Below are 12073 nucleotides of genomic sequence, written 5' to 3' on the forward strand. Positions count from 1 at the left end.
TACAAGCACAACATGGATATGGCACCTAGCCGGACTCAGCTGCAGAGTCTATGCCAGAAAAATAATGAAAGCTTCAAAGAGTACGCCCAGAGGTGGCGTGAGCTTGCTGCAAGAGTTTAACCCCCTATGCTGGAAAGGGAGTTGACAGATATGTTCATTGGCACGCTTCAGGGAGTGTTTATGGACCGAATGGGGAGTTGCCCATTTGGAAGTTTCTCTGATGTGGTGATATGTGGGGAGAGGACTGAGAGTTTGATCAAAGCTGGAAAGATCAATGATGCTGGTTCCTCTTCATCCAAGAAACCTTTCTATGGGGCACCTCGCCGTAGAGAAGGAGAAACTAATGCTGTTCAGCACCGCCGAGGTCAGAACAGAAATCAGTACAGACAGGTTGCTGCAGTGACCATTCCTGCACCTCAACAACGTCAACCTCCGCAACAACCGAGACAACAACAACAACAACAGCGCCCGTATCAGCCTAGGCAACGGATGCCTGAGCGACGATTTGATCCTTTGCCAATGACCTATGCTGAGCTACTGCCTGAGTTGCTCAGATTAGGTTTTGTTGAGTTGAGGACGATGGCTCCGCCGACAGTTTTGCCGCCAGGATATGATGCTAATGTCCGGTGTGATTTCCATTCTGGGGCACCAGGGCATAATATTGAGAAGTGTCGGGCTTTTCAGCATAAAGTCCAAGATTTGATCGATGCCAAGACGATCAATTTTGCTCCAGTGCCCAACATTGTGAATAATCCTATGCCCGCGCATGGTGCTCACCGGGTAAACTGTGTTGATAGTGAGGTTGAAGATCTGGTTGTCCAGGTTGAGGAGATTCAGACCTCTCTGCTTGTGGTAAAGGGCCGTCTGTTGAGTGGCGGTGTGCACCCGGGCTGTGATAAGAACTGTGTTGCTTGTGCAGAAGCTGAGAATGGTTGCTTACAGTTGCGGGCCGGTATTCAACGTCTGATTGATGAGGGCTGTGTCCAGTTTGGCCGGGCTGATAGTAAAGATCGTGGGGCAGTGTCTACTGTCACGATATTTTTCAAACCGTCAGAAGGACGTGGGCCGAGGGCTGTTGGTAGTGCGTCTACAACAAATGGTACTCCTGTTACCATCTCTGCACCGATAACCGTCAACACTCCGACTACTATTGCTGCATCGGGTAGAAGACCTGTGGTTGAGAATAGTAGGGATGTTCCTTGGACATATGACAATGCTTACAGAAATAATAGAAGGGCTGAGAATCGGGTCAGGCCGACCAATCAAGCTCCAGTGACTATTGCTGCACCAAGTAGAACTCCGGCTGTTGTGAGTCCCGTTGTGGACAATGTTGGTGGCCCGGGAGGTTTTACCAGAAGTGGTCGGCTGTTTGCGCCTCAACCGTTGAGGGATGCCAATGCTGAGGCATCCACTAGAGCCAAGGGCAAACAGGCCGTGGTTGGCGAAGCGCCTGCTCAAACGAATGTGCCTGGTGGCTCATTCGAGAAGGACGTGGAGGAGTTCATGCGCATCATTAAGAAGAGTGATTACAAGATTGTGGATCAACTCAATCAAACTCCCTCCAAGATCTCTATCCTTTCTCTGCTGTTGTGCTCTGAGGCACATCGAGACGCCTTGTTGAAGATGCTGAATATGGCGTATGTACCTCAAGAGATTTCTGTCAACCAGCTTGAGGGTGTTATCGCTAACGTGAGTACCCGACACGGTGTGGGGTTTACTGACCTTGATCTGACGCCTGAGGGTCGCAACCACAACAAGGCCTTGCACATCACCATGGAGTGCAAGGGGGCTGTATTGTCGCATGTGCTGGTCGACACCGGGTCTTCTCTGAATGTGCTGCCGAAGCAAATCTTGAAGAAGATATCTGTTGAAGGGGTTGTGCTTACTCCTAGTGACCTGATTGTGAGGGCATTTGATGGATCCAAGCGTTCTGTCTTCGGTGAAGTCACATTGCCTGTGAAGATAGGTCCAGAGACTTTCGATATAATCTTCTATGTCATGGACATCCAACCCGCCTACAGTTGCTTGTTAGGGCGTCCATGGATACACGCAGCAGGGGCAGTCTCGTCGACTCTCCATCAGAAGCTCAAATACGTCTGGAACGGTCAGATTGTGACCGTGTGCGGTGAAGAAGATATTCTGGTGAGTCATTTATCCTCGTTCAAGTATGTCGAGGTGGATGGCGAGATCCACGAAACTTTGTGCCAGGCATTTGAGACTGTTGCTCTCGAAGGGGTGGCGTGTGCTGAACAGAGGAAGCCAGGTGCTTCGATTGCTTCGTACAAGCAGGCGAAAGCGGTTGTTGACTCTGGTAGAGCTGAAGGTTGGGGCAAGATGGTGGACTTGCCTGTCAAGGAAGATAAATTCGGCATTGGTTATGAGCCTCTACGAGCAGAGCAGGGTGCAGCAGGTCCAAGTACCTTTACCAGCGCTGGGCTGATGAATCACGGTGACGTCTTCGCAGCTGATGTTGAAGATAGTGACAGTGATATTGATCTCGACTGCTGGGTTCGCGCGAGTGCACCAGGGGAAGTGATCAACAATTGGACTTCAGAGGATATAGTCCAAGTTACTCTTCAAACAGAGTAATTTTCTTTTGTTTTTTCATTCTGCACAAAACCCTACGTTCTGCCCAAGACGTAGCGGTTCATTGTAGGGCCACATCATGTTTTACAATTTTTATCATTAATAAAGGACGTTTTGCAAACAATTTTGTGATCCCTGTCTTTCTATTTTTGTTTTTCACTTTTCAAAAAAATAAAAATGGCAATGTTTTTGTTTTTGTGACTTTATTGAAATCTTTTTCTAAAACAAAGCATTAAAACATGCAGAAGTGACATTATGGCATCTACTATGAACAAATCTGTTATGGCTCATCATGATTTCGACAATCCCATCTACCAAGCTGAAGAGGAGAGTGATGAAGACAGTGAACTTCCGAAAGAATTGGCTAGATTGTTGAAGCAGGAGGAAAGGGTCATCCAACCTCATCAGGAGGAGTTGGAGATTATTAATCTTGGTACTGAGGACGCCAGAAGGGATATCAAGATAGGGGCTGCTTTGAAACCAGAGGTCAAGAGCAGATTGATTGAGATGCTGAGAGAGTATGTGGAGATATTCGCCTGGTCTTATCAGGATATGCCTGGGTTGAATACTGATATTGTGGTTCATAGACTACCTCTCAGAGATGATTGTCCTTCGGTCAAGCAGAAGCTTCGTAGAACGAGTCCTGATATGGCAGTGAAAATCAAGGAAGAGGTTCAGAAGCAGTTCGATGCGGGTTTCTTATCAGTGACAACGTATCCACCGTGGGTAGCCAACATCGTTCCTGTGCCGAAGAAGGATGGCAAAGTCAGAATGTATGTCGATTACCGGGATTTGAATAGGGCGAGTCCGAAAGATGATTTCCCATTACCTCACATTGATGTATTGGTGGATAATATGGCTCAATCCTCGGTATTCTCTTTCATGGATGGTTTCTCGGGCTATAATCAGATCAAGATGGCGCCAGAGGACATGGAAAAGACGACATTCATTACACCTTGGGGCACGTTCTGCTATAAGGTGATGCCATTTGGGCTGAAGAATGTCGGTGCTACCTATCAGAGGGCAATGACGACTCTCTTTCATGACATGATGCACAAAGATATTGAAGTGTATGTGGATGATATGATTGCGAAGTCGCAGACGGAAGAGGAGCACCTGGTTAATTTGCAGAAGTTGTTTGACAGATTGGTCAAGTTCAAACTGAGGCTGAATCCAAACAAGTGTACGTTTGGTGTGAGATCAGGGAAGCTGTTAGGCTTCATTGTCAGTGAGAAAGGGATTGAGGTTGATCCAGCAAAAGTCAAAGCTATTCAAGAAATGCCTGAACCGAAAACTGAAAAGCAGGTTCGTGGGTTTTTAGGGAGATTGAACTACATTGCAAGGTTTGTATCTCACCTAACTGCCACGTGTGAACCGATATTCAAATTGCTCAGAAAGAATCAAGCAATCAGGTGGAATGATGACTGTCAGAAAGCTTTTGACAAGATAAAAGAGTATTTACAGAAACCTCCAATCCTGATTCCTCCAGTTCCAGGGAGACCACTGATAATGTACCTGTCAGTCACCGAGACTTCGATGGGGTGTGTATTGGGACAACATGACGAGTCTGGTCGAAAAGAGCATGCCATATACTACCTTAGCAAAAAGTTTACCGACTGTGAAATCAAATATTCACAGCTTGAGAAAACTTGTTGTGCTTTGGCCTGGGCTGCTCGCCGATTGAGGCAGTATATGTTGAACCATACTACCTTATTGATTTCTAAGATGGATCCAGTGAAGTACATCTTTGAGAAGCCGGCTCTCACTGGACGTGTTGCCCGTTGGCAAATGATCTTAACAGAGTATGATATCCAGTACACGTCGCAGAAGGCTATCAAGGGTAGTGTTTTGTCAGACTATCTCGCCGAACAACCGATTGATGATTATCAGCCTATGATGTTTGAATTCCCTGATGAAGACATCATGTATCTTAAGATGAAAGATTGTGAAGAGCCTCTTGTCGAGGAAGGACCGGATCCTGATGACAAGTGGACATTGATGTTTGATGGGGATGTAAATGTGAATGGTAACGGTGTTGGTGCAGTGCTGATCAATCCTAAAGGTGCTCATATACCCTTTTCTGCCAGATTGACTTTTGATGTCACCAACAACGAAGCTGAGTATGAAGCTTGTATCATGGGGGATAGAAGAAGCCATTGATTTGAGGATCAAAACGCTTGACATTTATGGAGATTCTGCTCTAGTGATCAATCAGGTCAATGGAGATTGGAATACGAACCAGCCGCATTTGATTCCCTATAGAGATTACACCAGAAGAATACTGACGTTCTTCAAGAAGGTGAAGCTGTATCATGTCCCCCGGGATGAGAATCAGATGGCTGATGCCTTGGCTACTTTATCTTCCATGATAAAAGTTCATTGGTGGAATCATGTGCCACATGTTGCGGTGAATCGACTCGAGAGGCCTACGTATGTGTTTGCAGTCGAGTCTGTTATGATTGATGAGAAGCCGTGGTATTATGATATCAAGAACTTCCTCAAGACTCAGGAGTATCCTGAAGGTGCGCAAAGAATGACAAGAAAACCCTGAGAAGGCTAGCTGGAAGCTTTTACTTGAATCAGGATGATGTGTTGTATAAGAGGAACTTTGACATGGTCTTGCTCAGATGCGTGGATAGACACGAAGCAGACATGTTGATGCAAGAAGTGCATGAGGGTTCGTTTGGTACCCATGCTGGTGGTCATGTAATGTCCAAGAAATTGTTGAGAGCCGGTTATTACTGGATGACTATGGAATCCGATTGTTTCAAGTACGCTCGGAAGTGCCATAAATGCCAGATCTATGTTGATAAGGTGCATGTACCACCAAGCCCGTTGAATGTCATGAACTCGCCTTGGCCGTTCGCCATGTGGGGCATTGATATGATAGGGAAGATTGAGCCTACTGCTTCGAATGGACATCGCTTCATCCTGGTTGCGATTGATTACTTCACCAAATGGGTGGAAGCAGCTTCCTATGCTAATGTTACCAAACAAGTGGTTGCCCGGTTCATCAAGAAGGAGATCATCTGTCGTTATGGGGTTCCTGAGAGAATCATCACTGACAATGGTTCGAATCTCAATAACAAGATGATGAAAGAGCTTTGCAAAGATTTCAAGATTGAACATCACAATTCTTCTCCTTACAGACCGAAGATGAATGGTGCTGTAGAGGCGGTTAACAAGAATATTAAGAAGATTGTGCAGAAGATGGTCGTGACGTACAGAGACTGGCATGAGATGCTGCCTTTCGCTTTGCATGGGTACCGTACCTCAGTGCGTACGTCGACCGGGGCAACCCCGTACTCCCTTGTGTATGGTATGGAAGCAGTCCTACCTGTTGAAGTGGAGATCCCTTCTCTGAGAGTTTTATTGGATGTCAAGCTAGACGAAGCCGAGTGGATTCGAACAAGGTTTAACGAGTTAAGCCTTATCGAAGAGAGACGGTTGGCAGCTGTTTGCCATGGGCAGTTATATTAGAGAAGGATGAAGCGAGCCTTTGATCAGAAAGTGCGTCCTCGGAGCTATCAGATCGGTGATTTAGTTCTGAAGAGGATCCTTCCTCCCGGTACAGACAACAGGGGCAAGTGGACTCCTAATTACGAAGGCCCATATGTTGTGAAGAAGGTCTTCTCCGGTGGAGCCTTGATGCTTACAACTATGGATGGTGAAGATTTTCCGTCCCCTGTTAACTCAGATGTAGTCAAAAAATACTTCGCATAAATTGACCCGCTGGACAAAAAAGAATAAAAGAGTCCAGGCAAAAAAGGGCATCCCGGCGAACCAAAAAAACAGAAAGAAAAGGTTCGGGCAAAAATTAGGGATAAAAAATGAAAAGAATTTGTGCACCCGGTAAGTCGAAAACCCGCAAGGGCGGCTTAGGCAAAAATGGGTATCCCGGTGGATTGAAAACCCGAAAGGGCGATCCAGCCAAAAGAGGGATTAAAGCGAAGACTACAGTCTGAGTTATCTGTACATCGTCACGCTTCGTCGTCTGCCATCTCGAAAGATGTGATCGGTCCAGTCAATCTTCTCAGAAAGCAAGGAGTTGGGAGGAGAAAACTGATGATCTGTGAGTTATAACAGGATTGGGAAATAGTGGATGCCGTATTCACATTGCCATTAGGATAGATTTTTTTTCCTATTGTGCGCAATTACCTCTTTCTAGGAATTGCTTCCAAATGTATTCGCCTTTTCAGGCACATTTTTTCAATCAATAAAAGTTGTTATTCAGATAAATAGCTCTCTTGTCTTATTTTACCGTTTTGTTTGCAAAAACGTCCGAATTTTTGATAAACATTGCATATAAAAATATGAAGGCTTGACAATAACTTGCAGAAAGATAAAACGTTTGAAAATCATTTTGAATGTTGAGGACACTTGAGCGTATCTTGTCCATGTACCCCTGGGGCATCGTGTTGTGCTGTTTTGCAGGTTGTCATCTGTGAGCATTTCCCCGGATAATACTTTCTTCCCTAGCAGATCTAAGGATTGCCTATTCCAGCAGGCTTGTGTTTGCAGTTTCCCTAGTGGGTGTATTCCCCAGCGAATGTATTTCCCCAGGAGAGTTCCCCACTGAGTTGGAAGGATGTTGTATCCCCAGCATGGTCGTGAGCGCTTGTTCCTCGGTAGAGGTGGTGTTTTATCCCCAACAGAGATTTTCCCCAGCTAGTCCCCGAGTGGAGCGGGTTCAAAGCAATTATCTCCAGCAGAGTTACTGTTTGCTTCCCCAAGCGAAGTCCCCTTGTGGATTGGGTCTTGAGAAGGACGTTCCCCCAGCGGAGTCTATCCTTTCCCCAGCGACGGTTATTTCTCCAGCATGAGTGAGAAGTCGGTGCTCTCCCCGCAGAGTCTCCCTGCAGAGTTGGAGTATCTGATCAGTTTTGGCTCTTTAGCCAGTTTTGCATTTTTGCATGTAGTGATCATAGCATCCTCAAAATGCGTAGCATTTCCATTCAATAGGGAGCATTACGCCATAGAAAAATTCAAACATATGCATTCATGTGTTCGAAACCCTAATCAGACCGTATCCCCGACAGAGGTGGATCATTTGTTCAAACATCTGTACGGCACGTTTGCTACAGTTGCTTCTGACAACATTCAGGATTGATACCCCACAGAGGTTTATTTCCTCATCCGTTGGTGAAAGGAAAGCCTGTTTCTCCCTAGGGAGATCCCCCAACAAGTGTTCAGCCTTGCCCTGACATATGTAGATGTCAGTATCCTGTCAGCACCCGCGTGTGTTGCTTCTTTAGTGTCGGTAAATACCATCTTTCGGTGATTTCCCAGTCATGCGTAAGTGTCTGGTCTTCTTTGGTGTCGGTAAACACCATCTTTCGGTGATTTCCCAGTCATGCGTAAGTGTCTGGTCTTTTTTGGTGCCGGTAAACATCATCTTTCGATGTGCGTAACGTCGTTCTCTCCCCAGAAGAATATCCTCCTCTCCGTTGGTGTCGATAAACGTCGAGTTTTTCCTATGTGTCTGTTGACGCATAATTGCTATTCCCCACAGATCATTTGGTAATACCAGATGATTCCCCAGTTGAGTTACCTCTCCGTTGGTTTCGATAAACGTCGAGTTTTTCCTAGTTATCCGTCGATATCTAGTTGTATCTCCTTTCCAGGTCGTCCGTCAATCGTCCCGGTTACCTCTCCGTTGGTTTCGATAAACGTCGAGTTTTTCCTAGTTATCCGTCGATATCTAGATGTATTCCCCCACAGGTCGTCCGTCGATCGTCCTGGTTACCTCTCCGTTGGTTTCGATAAACGTCGAGTTTTTCTCATTCGTCCGTTGGCGTTTGATTGTATCCTATTTCCTAGTCATTCGTAATGTCTGGTTGAGTCCCAGCCAGAATCCCCAGTAGAGTCGTCGGTGACGTCCTATTTGGTTTCCGGTTGTTGTACCCTTCCTCAGTGAAGTGGCTTCTCCCTTTCGTCCATTGGCGTCTGGTCGAGTTTTCCTGGTCGTCCCAGTTGATTCTCCTTCTCCGTTGGTGTCGATAAACGTTGAGTTTCTCCCTTTCGTCCGTTGGCGTCTGGTCGAGTTTTCCTGGTCGTCCCAGTTGATTCTCCTTCTCCGTTGGTGTCGATAAACGTTGAGCTTCTCCCTTTCGTCCGTTGACGTCTGGTCGAGTCTTCCAGTTCATCCGTCGTCCGTTGATGTCTGGCTACCTCTCCGTTGGTTTTGGTAAACGTCGAGTTTTTCCTGGTCGTCCCCAGTAGAGTTACCTCTCCGTTGGTTCTGGTAAACGTTGAGTTTTTCCCACTATGTCCGCTGACATATGGTTGTATCCCTTCCAGTTCATCCGTCGTCCGTTGATGTCTGGTTACCTCTCCGTTGGTCTCGGTAAACGTTGAGTTTTTCCTAGTTGTCCGTTGGCATCTAGTTGTGATCTCTATTCCCATTCATCGTGTTGAGATGTTTTGGATGTGGATGTGCCCATTGAAGAAAAGAAAGAAATAAAAATTCCCAGCAGTGTGCAAATTCTACGGTTCTTGGTATTCAATCCCTGTTTACCCTGAAAGTCTGACAGCCGTTGCTCTCACCCATTCGGGTTCCCAGTTGATTGAATAGGGGCAGCTGTAGCACCTCAAATTTGCACCCTACCATTGTACATACATTTTCATCATTAGGTCATTAATATAACATAGTCCATTGCATAACATTTGCATTGCCTTTTGCCCAAGTGCAAGTCCTCAGACAGATTAGGTCAACTGATCAGGAGAATCAGTCAATCAATCAAGCAAGTGCAATTTCCATTGAGACAAAGCCCTAGGGTTGATTTATCAAGCTCATATGGTCTAAGGATCATTTTGAAGTGGATTGGTCAAAGATTGGATGCTCAGAAGTCATCAGTCAAGCTGAATTTCATCTGGAACCATAGAAAGTCAACTGTGGTCAACTGTGGTCAACTGTGCTTGATTTGATGGATTTGAAGGTGGGAGATGGTTTGAAAGGCTTCATTCATGTCCATACAAGTCTCATTTGACATTTCAAAGATCAAGATTGAAGAATTTGAGGTCAGATCAAAAGTTGCCAAAAATAGCAGGTGACCTGTAATTTCAACTGCCCAAAATGGAAAGTTTTTCTCCTCAAAATTACTTCATCATATAAGCTTCAAATGGAATTTTGTCCAACATGAAAGTTGAAGATCTTGTTCTCACCTTTCCAAAAAGTCCAAGAACACTCATTTCTCATGTCTGGTTGGCAAGTTATGATCAAATCATTTTCAGAAAATGTTGAAATTCAAAGTGGCATAACTTTTGAATGGAAAGGCCAAATTGGGTGATCTTTCTTTGAGCAAACCACATTTGACATGTACTATCACATTGCATCATCACATTTCATCAAAAATCATCCAATCAAAATGGCATTTTTCAAGTGAACCATTTGAAAATTGGTGGGAAAAATGGTGATTTTCAAAATTACATGGCATTTGCACTTCAAACCTTTTTCAACACATTCTAAATGACAAATATGACTTGTTCCAACTGGTTTTCTACTGTTGCATTGGCTACAATTGAAAAGGGCATTTTGGCCACTTTCCTTAACATGTGCATTACACTAATCACTTCCAATTTGCCTAAACTTGATTAGCACTTGGATTAGCATGAGGTATAAAGGTTCTAATCATAACAGAAACTCTTAATCACATTTCATTTCTCAAGATCCAAACAGAAAATTCACCAATTCTCTCCAATTTTCTTCAAGCTTTTTCAAACTTTTTTCCATATTTTCCATTGAATTCACCATTGCTTTGCTAGTTTCTTGTATTGATCCTTCTCTACAGGTATTCTTGAGGAACTGTTTCAACAAATCCTGGCCAAAACACGTAGCAATTGTGACTGTTGAATCAAGCTTCTTCACATGGCAGTTGCATAATTCTGTTGATCCAAGCATTGTTGAGCTGAAGTATTGACTCTATTCATCTTTATCATCATCAATCATCATCTGTTTCAACCTGTTCAAGTGAAATTCGCGCGGAATCACCAACTGCATCATCATAAGGTTAGATTTCGATCTCAACCATTGCCAAAATCATGATATGGCTTGTGTAGATCTAAGTTCATAGAGTGCACTGCAACTTGTAGAATTGATTTTTATTGAGAATCGAGTGAGATATTTGGATTTAAAGCTTTGATGTGAAAGTTTCTTTTGATCGATTTGCTTAGCATGTTAGGAATTAGGTTATTTGCTTGTTAGATTAGTGATCTACATGATGAGACGCTTCCAATGATATATGATTTGTCCATTTCCATGAACAAATGTTCTTGATGATTTCTGGATTGATGAACATGATGAAGGCCTGAAGAACACGTTTCCAGCGTGCGTTTGATCCATTGGCCTGGCTTTCAATTTTTGAAATGTGTTTCCCGCGGATCTCAGCCAATCACGCAATGCCACCGCTTTTAGTGAAACGGGGCGTTTCGCTCCTGGCTTCCAATATTTACAAAATTGCCACGCTTCCATGTTATTTCATTTTAAAGGTTAAATAAAAATTTCATTTCATCATCAAACTTCTAAAAATCACAATTAATTCATTTTTGATCCAATTTGAGTGAGGTTTTTTGCATTCATCTCCAAATTCTCTCTAGTTTTTGTTAGATATGATAGTCAAAGTTATGCCTGGTGGTTTTTTTGACTTTGCCTAATGCCTTTGATCATGTATGCTTCATGTGTATGTTTTGCCACATTGATCATGAAATCTTGATGCCTTATCCAAAATGTGTGAAATTTTACATGCATGTTCTTGACTCTTTCCTGGTGATTTTGATGTATAGTTTGCAATTTTTGGGTTCCTGGTTGAGGAGATATGATTTTTTGAATAGAGGTGTTGCATTTTGTGTCACATTATGTTAGTGCAACTTCATGATTTTATTTGCCATGCTTGTGGACATTGGATTGAACTGAATTTTTGCATGATTGAGCATATGGATGTTGAGAATACATGTGAATTTTTCTGGATTTATTAATGGCATTTCCTATTTGATTGGAATTTTCTCCCCTGTTTGGTCATTTGTTGATTTTTTGTGATACATGTTTGTATTTGGTTTGTGAAATTCTGGTTATTAATTGGATGGATATGAAATTTAACATGTGTATTATAGATATCTTGATGAGCATTTTGGTTTTTGTCTCATTCATTTCTCATGCTTTGTCTCTGTTTTATTATTGATGGAAGTTGATGCTTGTTTTGCTACCATGTATGAGCTTGCTTGGATTTGTGTTGACTTTCTGATTTTATTGACCTAATTCCCTTTATCCAAATGAGCTGAAATTTGGTATGCTTGACATGTTATGTATGCTGTTTGGTCTTGAATTTTTGTGGAATTTATTGAAAGGTTTTGATATGGATTTGATTGTGACCATTCTGTTTGGTCCTTTGAGGTTCCAATTTGCATGTTTTGTGCTATTTTGTTCATGAAATGATAATGATGAATGATGTAAACATGAGACCAATTGGATTTGTTTCTTGATGATTTAATC

This window comes from Lathyrus oleraceus, chromosome 3, assembly GCF_024323335.1.
Source record: "Lathyrus oleraceus cultivar Zhongwan6 chromosome 3, CAAS_Psat_ZW6_1.0, whole genome shotgun sequence".
Classification (NCBI taxonomy): Eukaryota; Viridiplantae; Streptophyta; class Magnoliopsida; order Fabales; family Fabaceae; genus Lathyrus; species Lathyrus oleraceus.